We start from the raw sequence: 14508 nt of genomic DNA on the forward strand, positions 1-14508 counted from the left end.
TTTTTTTTTTAAATAATCAAATTTTGAATAAAATGCACAAAGGGAGTTGTAATATCAGAAATTAAAATAAGAACATGATGGACAATTTTATTTAAAATCTAAATTTCTGCTAAAAATGACGTTTTAAATGTTTAATTTTAAAAAGAAATCAAATATGTTTGCTGCTCATTTTTCTCAACACTCCTCAGTTTTGTCAGCATTCTCCAGAATGATCATTAATAAACTTTACTTTTAGGCATTTCCCAATTTGATCTGAGTAATTCCATTCATTATTGTGCTTTGCGTTCGAAAGTTTAGTGGAATTCTTTCCATAAAATGCATTCTTGTGACATTTATTAAGCCTATAAAATGTCATGGGAATAAACAACGTCGAGTTCACAGTAAACAATCATTTCATTTTAAATTCGGCGTTCAATAAAACGGGTGAGGCAATGTAAAAGTAAGATGCCTACGTGGGACGTGAACGAATTGCAGTTAGAATGCTAAGGTCACTAAGCAGTGAGCAAAGTAAACTAATGCGTTTCCTCTTCAGTTTTAAGAAGGAATGAATTCAGGACTTGAATTCATTCCTTCAGGAAAAGAGCCAGGGGAAAAAAAAAACGAAGTAACACGTAAAATGGGAAAAATCTTATAATGGAATAGTGGAATTAAAAAGCTTACTTAACGAAATTATGATTAGCACGTTGTCATCACGAATACATTTCACACCGAAATTCAACTTGCTTCTTCATTTTCAGTATTAAAACATAAAACGCGGTTTTCAATAATTACTCGTGTTTTGGTGATATTGCTTCTCAGAATAATAAAATAAATCTCCAGAAGAAGAAGCGGTGCGAAACTAACATGAATATTTAAACAGCAAGTTGATTTTAAACCTCATAAACAACGAAATAAAAACAGCTTACCTAGTAATTTAAAATCCTATTTTATAGCACTTGACAGAATTTCCTTTTACCATTCAAATTAATATGTTTATGTGGTCCTACAAAGAAATAAAGCAAAGAAATTCCCTTACTGCTTTTATTACCCAAAGGAAGTAGGCAGAGCTCCTTAAGCCTTTTTCACGAAACAATTTGAGACAAACAATAAAAACAATTTGAGTTTTACTGGCACCATTTTTTTTGTTGTTGTTGTTGCTGTTTGAGATAAGATTTTCAGATTTTGTTTTTTACGCATTAATAGAAGTTATGCAGTATAATTTATTTTTTATGAGAATGTAATCAATAAGGGGCTCTTTAAACTACAAGTAGATGTTGGAACTGTAATTCAATTGTGTTTCACTTCACAGCTGAAACTAAGTCTGGCACCTTATCCAGACGTAAGGAAAAATCACCGATCCTAATAAACTGGACGTCTGAGTGGAAGAGACTATAAAGATAAGTTAAAAGACTGGTAATTAATTAATCAACCTAATCGATTTCCGCTGTACTTAATCACTGATTTCAAGGAGTTTTTAGACACTGTTTTTCTGAATTACAGCCTACGCAACTAAAGATCTGAGGTTATGAGATTATTATGACTGTAAATTGAGGTGTTCTTCAGGGTGGTTAACTTGTTTTGCAGGAGTTCTCAGGATAATCACAAAATGAGTACGCTACTGAATGATTCAAAGGATTAATATACAGTTTGGGTATTTAGAGATAAAAAAAAATAAATGTCTCGATCAGAAAAGAAAATCTGATTAATTAAGGAAGCGATATTTGAACATGTTAAGAAAGAGTGGATATTAATCAAGAAGCGAAATGACATGCTGTCCAGAGATTTGAACATCTTCAATATCCAGATGTCCACGATATCTTCAATGTCCAGATGTCCACGATAAAGTCCTTTTTGCCTGAGTAGTTATACTCATACATTATCACGTCTTAGTATGTAATTAAATAATTCTCTATAATTAGTTAAATTAACTCATTAAAATTAACTCATTAAAACTCATTAAAATAGTGCAAAAAACTTAAAATTCACAAATGAATTGCCAATTTCAATTAATTTTGACAGCAAGTTGCATAAAATTAAGATTCAGACAAAGAATTTAAAGAAACGCAGCATGAAAAATTATAGTTACATATGATAGTTACATAGAATATACTCGTACAATATGTGTTCACAAGTGAACTCCATCAAATACGAATAATACCCTATATAATTATAGAAGTTCATAATATTATATTATAACATAATAGTGTGTAATATATTATATACCATTATATTATTATATAATACACTGCTATATTACATATATATTATAATCTTATATAATCTTATAAAAGATTATAATATAATGTTACACATGATTTGATAACACCGATCTACTACATGAAGCAATCAACAGTATTAACAAAAACATTTTAGGTTCTCCAAGCTCTCTCAGCAAGTAAGTGGTAACAAAGAACTGGATTGTTCTTGTGAGAAGACATCGATAAAAGAAATGATTGATGAGAAAGATAGATGTGGATCATTGAATTATACACGAAGGATGCAAAATATGAGAGTAAGATATCTTGCGGTGATGAATTGCCATGTTTTCAAACGAGAGATTATTGATATTCCGATAAGACGCTCCTTTGTTCACTCGGCTCATTGAACGTTGTTTAATAAACTACAGTAGTATTGCTTATCATAAACCTCAGGACCTATTTTTTTTATTTGTATATATACAGGGTGTTCGGGATAAATTCGACAGTTTCGTAAGGAAAAAGAAAATCTTCTTTGTATCTATTAAATTTAATGAATTGACAAAAAAACATTACAGGCAGAGTTAATTACAATACTATCAACAAGATTTACTCAAAATAACCACCATTAGCATCGATCACAGCTTCAACTCTGCTTCGGAACCTCGAACAAGCTGATGCTACAGTCTCCCTGGGAAGGGCCGGAAAAACTGTTTTAATTTTATCCATTAACTGGGCTTTTGTATTACTGGAAGTGCGATTGGTGTCTTTTTCAACTGCGCCCCATACAAAATAATCCATGGGGTTAAGGTCTGGGGAGTTTGGAGGCCAAACATTTGGACTGGTGAAGTCGTAGAAATTTTCAGACAACCATTTTTGACTTTTCCCAGAAGTGTGGCAAGGGGCCGAATCCTGCTGCCATACATACGGCCTACCATTGGCTACCCTTGTTATCCAGGGCTTGACTACAGTTAGCAACTCCACGAACAAAGCCCGAATTCCAATGCCAGGGTTCTTCAACACCTGTTCCTGCAGATTTGCGAGGAATTCTGCTGTACGAACGCAATCAGATCGTCTGCTAGGGATCTTTCTTCTTGCTACATCCTCGTAGTCACCATTGCAAGTCTCTAGTTCATGCCTGATTGTTTTTACTGTATTCAGGGAGCATTGGGCAGCAGTCGTAATATCCTTATTTTGATGGCGGGCACGAATCATCATGATACAAGTTATTCTCTTCCATGATTCAGGTGGGTTCCAGCTATCCATCCTTTCTGACATCTTGTATATGAATGAAGAAGGGTCCAAACTTTTAAATGAAGAGAAGTGTGTGTTAATACATGTAACTTACGGAAAAATATAATTAATTATAAATATGTCAAATTTATCCCGAACACCCTGTATATATATATATAAATATATATATATATAAATGTATATATATATATATATATATATATATATATATATAGAGAGAGAGAGAGAGAGAGAGAGAGAGAGAGAGATTTTTACTTGGGTGTTGTAATATACGTTAAAGATACCAAGAAATTTTATTCTTAGTTTAAATCCTTTTCTCGAATAAGCAAAACAAAGTTTTGCGCGCCAACTATATCACGTCTGAACTACTTGTATATAGATGCAAATGACTACATATTACTTGAATACATGTTTATTGCAATGTTATTGCAATAAACATGTATTATTTCAGAAGTTTCGCCTCTTTGACATTACTGACAGAACTTAATTGCAATATTACAATGAATACATATTTGCCTTAGTATGTATCCCATAATTAGGCTGACCATACGTACCGTTTTGAACGGGAGAGTACCGTTTTTTTACTATTTACCGGCCGTCCCGTCGTTTTCATAAAAATGTCAATTTTGTCCCGTTTTTAATAAAAACTATAAATATACTTTAATATTGGTCAATCATAAATTATTATTCATTACCTATAATCGTATATCAATATTGTGGATACCAGTAATTTGTATAACCATGAAGCCGCATAGTTCGATACTAAATATCGATATCTGCAGTGAATTATCGAGAGAAAAAAAATGCATGGTGGCAAAACTTGCGCGTCTGAAACGCCGCGTCAGTTTTGCTGCAGTTTTAGTTTTTTGTTTTGCCTGTATGCTAACCGGTGGCTTTGTTATACAATGCCGGTGGTTTAATATTTTTTAAAACTTTAAGTCTATCCTTGTAATGTCAAAGAGGCGAAACTGCAGTTTTAATGACGATCTCCAGAAAGAATTCAAATTTATTAAAATGCACAAGCTGTGTAGTGATGGAACAAAAGTAGTACGCCAAAATTGTAATGTCCATTTTTCCGTTCCTCATGGAGGCAGAAGCAACATCAAACAACATCTATATAGCCAGAAACATAAGGATGCTGAAAATACTTCAGTTAAACACACCAGCTCGTGTATGATGAGACGTGATCGTGATAGTGAAAGCGATAAAATTGCAGTAAGTGAAGCTGTTGTTGCTTATCATATTGTGCTTCACGCCAAAGTTTTCGCCATACGAATGCTTGTCGACATTGATGAATAAAATTTATGTACGAAAATTTTCTTCAGCACGCACCAAATCAGAAGCAATAGTTAACAACGTTTTATCAGCATGCATATTGAGCAAAGTAACAGAGGATTTGAATAAAACAAAAACCTTACAGTCAGTTCATATGAGTAGTAGGGTAGCCACTTCTGACAAGATCAAGATCAAGATAAGACAAGGAATCGTGAGATGATTAGTTGTTCATATGATGACGTCATGAGTTTGGAATGTTTGGAATTTCCCTGGCGGCATATGTGTCAATAGCTTCAGTTCTTGTGTTTTGATCGCATTTGGAATTATGGGTGATGTTAGAGATAAGGATTCGTGTCGTGATTGGTGGGGCAGTTTGAACACGATCAAGATCAACATAAGATAAGGAATTGTGTCGTGAATGTTTGTTATATTCAGATGAAGATAAGTTACGTCAATTGTTAGTTATAAATAAGTGACCTAATTTTTGTTAGCTGTAAATAAGTGACGTTGTTGTTTTGAATAGAAAATGGAAATATATTAGTGGATAAGGATTCGTGTCGTGATTGGTGTGGACACTTCTGACAAGTTCAAGATCAAGTTAAGATAAGGAATCGTGAAGTGTATGTGTGTTGTCTTAGAGTAGAGTCGTGATGGCGGCAGTGATCACGCTCTTCTCAATAATTTAATTATATGCTGGTGTCCCTCAAATACACAATTTTTTTTTTTTACACAGATCATACATATTTTATTCTATATTCATATTCTAAAGAATATGGGAATTCTTAGAGTATAGTAGAGTCTAGTGGTGGCAGCATTGAGGCTTTTCTGAATAATTTAATTATATGCTGGTGATCCTCAAACACACACTTTTTTTTCCATAGCTCATACATATTATATTCTATATTCATATTCTAAAGACTATAGGAATTCTTTCTAGAAATTCTAATGATAATTTAAATTTACTTATAGTCATTCCCGAATGACTCTTAATGCAAATAGATATTCCAAAATATTTAAATTTTTATACACAGCACAACCCACACAAAAACACAATCTTAAAAGAAGGAAATTTCTGTAATAACCTGAAAAGCTAATTGACTTTTGTTCCCTTAGATTTTCTCTCCGTTTGGTACAACGTTAATTCCTTTGCATTGGGTCATACTATGTTTTTATTTCCAAGGTGGTGAGTGTAAGCTCAAACTGTCGTTTCCTTACTATATCTGCCAGCGATTGTTAATTGTGAATGAGGCTATGTGCGACTACGGTTACTCATTAATTTCCGGTCTTTGTTGTCGGTCCTCTTTCAAGTTCCCATGGTGGCTAAGTGATTTTAGTATTCACATGAGTTGAACATTGGTTTTTACAGTAGAGCTAGCAATTTCCATTAACTCCACATGTCTTTTCCTGACTATATCTGCCAGTGACCGACAAATTCGCATCTTCAGAAGCGTAGAGATGCAATTTTTTCCCAATAAATAAACAGAATTGCATTAAGGTATAATGTTAAGAATTTATATATCAATTTGTAATCAGAATAATTGAGTAACGTTTCACTGTGGAAAACGTAACAGACAGCACACGTCTTTGTTCATTAAGTCACAAATGCATATTTTATATTTCATATTGCTCAAATATTAAATCACCAAGTGATAATAGTCGCACTTTTTTTCCAATTTTGTCTAAGTTTTTATATAAGGTGGTTTTGCAATGGAATTAAAAACATGTTCATGAAAATACTTCAAACTGTTTCTGTGTTAAGTGAAAAACCTATAAGTCATTATATACTCATTTCTTTTCCTGATATAATATATATATATATATATATATATATATATATATATATATATATATATATATATATATATATATATATATATATATATATATATATATATATATATATACTGTATATATATATATATATTGCATAACACATCAATGACAACCAATTCTTTCATTTAAATTTACACATTTTATTTGAAATATTATTTACAATTGTATTTACTCATTTTAACATACAGAAAATAAATAAAGTGAAAATTACAATCTATTTTTTTTTTCCTTAATCATCTTATTGTTAATTTTGATGTTGTTCAAAGGTTCTTCCCATGCTCGCAGAATTGTTATCATGTGGGTTTACAATGTGACTCTCATCTGAAAGTTTATTTTCATTTTGTTATTGTTGGGAACTTATTACTGTAGTAAACTTAAGGGTTGCATTTTTATTATTATTCGTAAACCAATGCATATATTTTTGAGGATTGTTAAAAGTGCAAAATCTATCATTATGTTTGCGAAAACATTTAAAAGTACACATTATGTTTTCAAGTCTTGGGCGTCCTATTTCATTTAAATCAAGAACAGATCTTCCTATTAACTTTCTCACTTTATTTTTGATTTTTCTCTTCGTTTGGCTAACAGTATTTGATATATGCATGTTGATCCTATTATCGAATTTCTTAGTTTGTCCAGAGATAGTGAACCAATTTCCCACTACAGCTGATGATTATTTTTTCTTAACCAAGAATTATGTTATTTAACTCTTTCAGTTAATTCATTCTAACTAAATGGTGATTTTGTCAATGCATATCTTTCAACAATTCCATCAGAAATACAAATTTCTTTAGGAAATAAATTTGAAATCTTATTGAAAAGAAATTGTACATCAATTATACCAATGATAACTGAAAATTCATACTTTTGACCCACTTGAGATTTTCATAGTCATTTTCCTTCATTCCTCTTCTTACATTACTTCATCTGGCAAAACAAAAAACAGTTATTTATTATTATTATTTCACTGATTATTAGCTCTGACCTTATGTTTTATGTTAACATTCTGTTACAAAATTCTAAACAATTAGAACTTCACCAAGAAACTTTCAAAGAATTTTGTGGCTCACACATTATTTTTACTTTACTGGACACAAAACACCACAACACAATACAATTGCTGCAGATGATAAACGATTGCCTTCAGTCCAAAGTCACTTGACTGTATGGTTTTTCTTATAGTACTGTTTACTGTTACCATGACATACCCTGACCGTTCCTTCCAAAATGAAAATTTTGCACAGATTACTCACATACAGGTTTTCACATGCTGTTGGATATGCTTTTGATGTGTTTTCATCTTACTTTGTGTGGGAAAAGCCAAAATTTGTATTTGTGTCATCTGCAGAGTTAAAAACCTTTTTTTCTATACAAAAGTTTTTTAAGAGTTTAAATCAGGTTTTTGGGTTAAATTATCTGCTGTCTCTCTGTAAAAATTACCAATTTCTAACAGTATGGAATTTCGAGTATGTGAACGAAATGTTTACAAATAATTCAAGCAATGTCAAATAGGTAGCATTAGGCAATTTTCTAAAATGACTAATTAAAAGATATCAGTTTACCTCACTTGTTATTTTCCCCCACATTCCTGGCATTAATTTTACAGTAGTGATTTCTTTTGTTTTACAATAATTAAGCAGAATTGCATTAAGGTATAAAGTTATGGATTTAAATATCAAATTGTAAACTGAATAACTGAATAAAAATTTCACTGTGGAAAACACAACAACAGCACATATCTTTGTTCAATTAAATTTTACAAATGCATATTTTATTTTGTTGAAATATTATTATTTACAAAGAAAAAAAATTCTAAAGTTGTAATTACCTAAAAATATTTCACAATATTTAGATTACACTCAACATTTTCCAAAGATTTCAATAAAAAATGTTCGTTACTGACTATTTCTTGGTTACATTACAGCAAAATAGTTGGTCACACAAAAGAGTTTTTAGGTCAGATACCATGGTTGGTGCTGCTCCATACATTTGATATTGCATCAGTCTGGAAATGAGGAAATGACAACATGCCTCATTAAGATTTCTGTGTATTCGTTTGTCATCAGATATACACAAGCAGTTTTGGTTTGTAAATTTCCCAAAATAAAGAATCTTTATCGAATTGAATAAAATCTTGGACTAATTTTTTTCATTTAATTTAAATTTCTAATTTCTAATTTAATTTTTAATTTAAATTCATTGATGAATTTAGATGATTAGCAATAATTTTCGCATGATATGCATTGCTGGTAATTCGGTTTCGAAAAATAGTAAATGATTATCAATATCATCCATTTTTGGTCATACAAATTTTTTGTTTTTGTCGTACAAATCTGAAAACACACCCCAACTCAACATCACCAGAGTTAAAGATTGGTACTATCAACATAAGAAGCCTGAATGGCAAAGAAATGAAGCTAGCTGAGGAATTAGATAATCACCAGATCGACATAACAGGGGTTACTGAAACCAAAAAAAAGACAAAAAATGGTGAGATCTTTCTGAGCAATAAATATCAAATGTTATACTCAGGCAATGATAATCAAGAAAAAGGAGAAGCCTTCTTTTTCTTGATTGTCATTGCCTGGTACAAGGCTATGTACAAGATTAGCCATGTACAAGGCTAATCTTCTTGAATGGCAGTCAGTCTCAAGTAGAGTAATGTGGGCAACTATGAGAATAGGGAGATGAACAATGAGACGTATTTGTGCCTATGGTCCCACAGAGGGTTCTGCTAAGGTAGAAGTGGAGGAATTTTTTGATGCTTTAGAAAAAGCAACTGACACAATGAAAAAGGAAAAGTTGGTCCTTTTTGGGGATCTAAATAGCAGAGTAGGAAATGATTGTCAGACATACGAAAATATTTTGGAAAAATTTGGAGAAAAGAGCAAAGCCAATAATAATTGCAATTACCTGTTGTATTTCTGCTCAGGTCATGGACTGGTTATTACTAACACCATGTTCCAACATAAAATGTGCACAAATTCACATGGAGAAAAGAGGCAAAGAATAAGAAAAGTATCATTGATTATGTTATTGTTGATAGTGATGTTTTCTCCCTGGTGCAGGACACCAGAGTGTACAGATGATTTGAAATTGGAAGTGATCACTATTTAGTCTTAAGCAGAATAAAATTGAATTTCATATCGCAAAGAATAAGATGTAAGAAAGTTTTAAATTGAATAAAAGTTGAGCAGCTCTCAAATGTGAACTGTAGACTATACACAATCTAAAATTTCTTCAATAAAAGATTATTGAAGAAAAAATGAAAGAGTTTGAGAACAGGAATCAAACATTGGAAATTCAGTGGCAAGCCTTGAAGAAAGCTGTGATTGATTCAGCTAGAGAGGCATGTGGTGAAGTTGTCTGCATGAATAGAAAAATTAGAACTCCATGGTGGAGACAGGAAGTTAAAGAGGCAGTGAAGGAAAAGAAGAAAGTATATCAAAGGTTCCTGGCAAATAAGTCAGCTTGTGCTCTTAGAGAATACAGAGATAAGTGCAAGAATGCTAAACACTGTGTAAAACTAGCTAAACAAAAGTCATGGGAGGACTTTGGCAAGAATATGGAAAATTAATATGGAGAAGGTGGCAAAATATTCTGGAGGTTGATGAAGAAGCTTAGGAATGGAGGAAAGAGTGCTGTAAAAAGGAGTTAGAAATCATTAAGGTGACATGAAAAAGTGCAATGACATGATTAAGTGCAAGAATGCTAAACGCTGTGTAAAACTAGCTAAACAAAAGTCATGGGAGGACTTTGGCAACAATATAGAAAATAAATATGAAGAAGGTGGCAAAATATTCTGGAGGTTGATGCAGAAGCTCAGGAATGGAGGAAAGAGTGCTGTAAAAAGGAGTTAGAAATGGTTAAGGTGACATGAAAACGGGAGAAAAAGATATCCTTGAAGTATGCAGTAATTACTTCGACAAATTGCTAAATGAAACAAGCAGTAATGACAGCACAGTGGTAAAAAACACTGACCAGGCATGCAGTCAGGAATATATATCCATACCTGAAGTAGAAAAAGCCATCAAAGGCTTGAAATATGGAAAGGCATCAGGAGTAGATAATATTCGGCCAGATATGCTGAAGTATGATTGCATAAGAGTGTTCCAGTGGCTGCACTGCATAGTTCAGAAAGCCTGGACAGAGGGAAGAATTCCTGATGATTGGAGAAGAGCTCTCATAGTACCCATATATAAAAAGGGAAATAAAACTGAATGTGAGAATTACAGAGGTATTTCCCTACTGAGTGTTCCAGGCAAGATCTATGCAACTATAATTGAGAAACGGTTGAGAAGAATTGTGGATGAAAAGCTGGGTGAAGAACAAGCTGGATTCAGGCCAAATAGAGGCTGTCAGGATCAGATCTTCACTTTATGTCAAATAGTCGAGAAAGCATGGGAATATAACAAAGATCTGTATTTAAGTTTTGTCAATTTGAAAAATGCATATGAGAAGGTGCCAAGAGAGAAGGTATTCAATACGCTACAGTTATATGGTGTCAATGGGGCATTATATCAAGCAATACGTAGTCTTTATTTGAGTTATAAGTCAGCAGTTAGAATTGAAGGAAGTACAGGAAGATGGTTTAATATTAAATCTGGTGTGAGATAAGGATGTACATTATCCCCCTCTATTATTCATTATCTATATGGATAGCATTATGAAGAAAAGTGGTATTAAACCTGATATCAAAATTGGAGATGTTAATGTCAGCTCTTGCTTTATGCAGACGATGTTATACTTCTAAATAAATCCGCTACAAGTCTGCAATATTATCTGACTAAATTGAATAACTGCTGTAATATACATGGTAGGAAGGCCAGCATTAAAAAGAGAAAGACAATGAAAATAGGCAGAATCACTGAAAATGTCAACTGTATTGTGAATGGAGAACCTGTGGAACAAGTAAAACATTTCAGTTACTTAGGCATAATTTTTACTGAAAATGGTAAATTAAATATAGAAATAGACAACAGAATCAGCAAAGCTGGTATGGTGGGAAGTCAATTGAATAAATTCATGTGGAATGAGAGAGAAATTAGTTGGAACACTAAATTAGCTCTATACAAGAGTGTGTTCAAACCAATTTTAACTTATGGATCTGAGAGCTGGGTCAGAAGAAAAACACTTGACCAAAGACTAGAGACCGCAGATATGAGTGCTAAGAAAGATTATAGCCATGAACAGATGGCATCAATGGCAATATAATATTAAAAACGAGGATATTAGGAAAGAACTTGACATTGTCAGCTCCTAGGAATGCGTTAGCAGAGCTAATCTTAGGTGGTATGGTCACTTAAACAGAATGGGCGAGGAAAGATTAGCAAAACAAGTGTTCTCTGCCAGGTTGGCAGCAAAACGACCCAGAGGAAGACCAAGATATAGGTGGATTGATACGGTACAAAATGCTTTAGACGATAGAAATATAAGATCTGATAATGTTGGAGTCTTGACAAGTAACAGACTGATTTGGAGGAAAATTGTAGATAGGAAGTTAGTAATTTGTTGTAATTTTTTCAATCCTATGTTATCACCATCAGTTGGAGGTGACATGACTAAAAGAAATCCAAAAACGGTGAGCTTGTTCATCTTCTCTTGGATGAACAGACATCTGCTGGTGGAGAAGGAGGGTGGGGGGAGGTTTAGGGTGGGAGAGCATTGCAGGGAAGACCACTGTCAACCTCTCGAATACCCTTTCACCTCCACTATGTAATGCTATTTTTTCATCCCAACAATTTCGGTCATCTGCAAATGGCTAGCTTGCTTATCTCATTGGTTATCAGTTTGAGGTGACATCACAAAAAGATATCTAGTAATGGCGAGATCGCTCATCTCCTTGGATGAATTTGAGCCACACAGATAAAGTTTTCCCCATGATGTCATCACAAAGTAAGATAAACTCACATCAACATCCAATCCACCAGCAGCATGCAAAAACATGTCTGTGAGTGATCTGCATGAAAGTGTCATTTTGGAAGGAACAGTCAGGTAAACAGTACTATAAGGGAAAACAATCGAGTCGAGTGGCTTTTCAGCGACAGCAATTTGTTTATCCTGTGTAGCTATCATGTTGTGTTGTGGTGTTTTGTGTCCAACAGAGTAAAATAATGAGTGAACTACAAAAGTCTTTGAAATTTTCTTTCTTCAGGAAAATAGCATGAGACAAAACTCTAAAAGGATGGAAACCTGTTATTATTTTATAAGATATGTACATTGTGATGTCTTTATCTAGGAGCACTTGAGAAAAATTATGCAGGAAGTGGTCTGATATTCTCGGCTAATTGTAAAGAAGAGTTGACAACGAAATGGACCTCGGTGAGTGTTATAATCTGAAATGCCAAGATTGGGATTTAATACTTGTTGATACAGGAGTTGGTGGATGTAAAGTTTTCTCTATTAGTTGTGAAGAAGCTGAGAGATTTTCACCAAACATGTATGACATTGATAATCGTTTACTATTTTTGGAAACTGAATTACCAGCGATTCGTATCATGAGGAAAATTAGCGCTAATCATCTAAATTCATCAATGGTAAAATTAAACCTTCGAGATTTAATTGAATTCGATAGATTCTTTATTTTGGGAAATTTACGAACATTTTACCAAAACTGCTTGTGTATATCTAGGACAAAAGAATACACAGAAACCTTAATGAGGCATGGTGTTATTTCCAGACTGATGCAATATAAAATTTATGGAGCAGTATTAACAATGGTATGTGATCTAAAAACTCTTTTACATGACGAAATATTTTGATGTAATGTAACCAAGAAATAGTGAGTCACAAACATTTTCTTTATTGAAATCTTTGGAAAATGTCAAGAGTGTAATCTGAATATTATGAAATATTTTTAGGTAATTACAACTTTAGAATTTTTTTCTTTGTAAATATTAATATTTCAGCAAAATAAAATATGCATTTGTAAAACTTAAATGAACAAAGATATGTGCTGTTGTTGTAGAAAACTGAAAAACCGAATATAAATTTCACTGTGTTTTCGACAGTCAAATTTGTACTCAGTTATTCAGTTTAGAATTTGATATTTAAATCCATGACTTTATACCTTAATGCAATTCTGTTTAATTATTGCAAAACAAAAAAGTCACTACTGTGAAATTAATGCCAGGAATGTGGAAAAACAAGTGAGTAAAAACTGATATCTAGTGATTAGTTATTTTAGAAAATTATCTAATGCTATGTATTTGACATTGTTTGAGTTATCTGTAAACATTTCGTTCACATACTGGAAAATTCTGACCTGATAGAATTTGGTAATTTTTACAGAGAGAGAGAGAGACAGAGCAGATATTTTAACCGCAAACCTGACTTAAACTCTTAAAAAACTTTGGTATAGAAAAAAGGTGGAACAAATACAAATTTTGGCTTTCTCCACACAAAGTAAGATGAAAACACATCAACAACATATCCAACAGCATTCAAAAACATGTCTGTGAGTCATTTGTGCAAACGTTTGATTTTTGAATGAACGGTTAGTGTTGGACATGGTAAGAGTAAACAGTACTATAAGAAAAAATCATAGAGTCAAGTGACTTTGGACTAAAGGCAATCGTTCATCCACTGCAGCTATTGTATTGTGTTGTGATCTTTTGTGTCCAGTAAAGTAAAAATAATGTGTAAGCCACAAAATTCTTAGAAAGTTTCTTTGTGAAGTTCTAATTGTTTAGAATTTTGTAAAAGAAAGTTAACATAAAACAAAATCAGAGCTAATAATCAGTGAAATGAAATAATAATAATAATAATAATAAATTACTATTTTTTGTTATGAAAATTGAAGTAATGTAAGAAGAAAAATCTGAAGTGGGTGAAAAATATGAATTTTCAGTTATCATTGGTATAATTGATGTACAATTTCTTTTGAATAAGACTTCAAATTTATTTCCTAAAGACATTTGTATTTCTGATGGAATTATTGTAAGATATGCATTGAAAAAATGACTATGTACTT

This window comes from Typopeltis vanoorti, chromosome 7, assembly GCF_054136105.1.
Source record: "Typopeltis vanoorti isolate ZY-2024b chromosome 7, IOZ_Tvanoo_1.0, whole genome shotgun sequence".
Lineage (NCBI taxonomy): Eukaryota > Metazoa > Arthropoda > Arachnida > Uropygi > Thelyphonidae > Typopeltis > Typopeltis vanoorti.